Source organism: Rhea americana, unplaced genomic scaffold (genome assembly GCF_003343005.1).
Source record: "Rhea americana isolate MKP2758 unplaced genomic scaffold, rheAme1 scaffold_36, whole genome shotgun sequence".
NCBI lineage: Eukaryota > Metazoa > Chordata > Aves > Rheiformes > Rheidae > Rhea > Rhea americana.
The window spans coordinates 1,602,203-1,603,687 of record NW_028186490.1 but is presented as its reverse complement, the minus strand read 5'-3'; positions in this window follow the sequence as shown (position 1 = coordinate 1,603,687).

The window sequence follows — 1,485 nt, the reverse complement described above, 5'->3', positions numbered from 1 at the left end:
GTGTGGGTAGGTGCAGAATACTCCTAGTCTACACCAGGTCTGTATTTGAAGCTGACCAGGAACAGTTTAATTTTACATTTACAGGAGTCTTGAGCTGCTATTAGGATAGTTCTGAACAGCATAACTCTCAAACTGATGTCTCTTGTACAGCTTGCACAAATCCAGTGATCATATTTAAAATGTCACTAATATTTTGAACAAATTTGAACAGTTGTTGACCTTAAAATTCTTGTGGTTTGAATAAAAGTTTATAAACTGGTAAGAACACTAAGTACAACTCAGACAAAAGTCTCTACCCATTTAAGATTTCTAGTATCTTAGTCACAAAACAACTTCTTTTGTGATTTTGGCCACACCTGAACAACAGGCAGAAAATAGCCTGGAAGTAACATCAGGTGCAGGCCATCTAATCCAAACCATTGGCAGAGGCTCATTCGTGTTCAAACTCAAGGCTCAGGCTTTGAATAAACTACAAAATGTCATTCCAGATGAAAGCAATACCAACTGATTTGTGTATTTTAACAACCATGAAATACCAAGGAGCCAAAAGTCCTTTTGTTTACAAATAGCAGATCATCGAACCCTGCACAATGAATCTGCAGCTTGTGCAGTTGGCTCTTGAGTCATGTTTGCATTCAAGTAGACATTATTCGTGTATGATCCATGCAGGCTTGCTCTGTGAACAGGAGGTGCTCCACCGCTGCAGCCACGGTCCAGCACTGGCTCCTTTTCTCTGATGCATCACCTGAGGGACCAGACAGGGCCCTCCATAAGTGGCAGGAGGGGCTGCAGCTCTGGACTTTGGCTGAGAACCATGAGGACTGAATATGGGGCCTTCGGTGAGCCATTGCACGTTAGCGCCTGGCATTCCTTTCCTGTGACCGGAGAGAGGCTGGTTTGCATGCATGAAACAGATACAGACTTGTGTGTTTTGAAATACCGTAGTTGGGATGCAGATCTGGGCTTGCCTGGTTGAAGCTGTTCGTAGCCAAACTTGTCATCTGGCATCATATGGAGGTGCAGATCTGTCATGAAATCTGGATCTGCTCTTTAGAGTTCAAACCTATGGTCCTCATCTAGAGAAGCTGTGCACCATAGGAGCAGGACCTTCCTCACTGTTAGTGATGATTTGGGGTTACGGTGCTGTCAGTGTCCAGGATGGAAACATTAGAGTTACTGTCGTGTATCAGGCCAGTGATCTGCTTAGCCTAGAAATCTCATCTCCAGCCTGGTCATTACCGTATCTGATGTGACCCTTCCTGAGGAGAGTGGAAATGGCCTCAGGGGGAGCCTGCATTTTAAATAATCTTCCCGCAGGTGATGCATCTTCCTAACTGTCGACATCCACGCGGATTTCTGAATGAGGCGCGATGCTTTGTTCTTAACCCTCTGCAGTGCAGCCTTTCCTGCTGTCCCCGCGTCCCTGTTTGAGCGGCACACAGGCTGGGAGCCGCCGGAAGGCTCGGGGGCGGCAGTGCGGGGGGA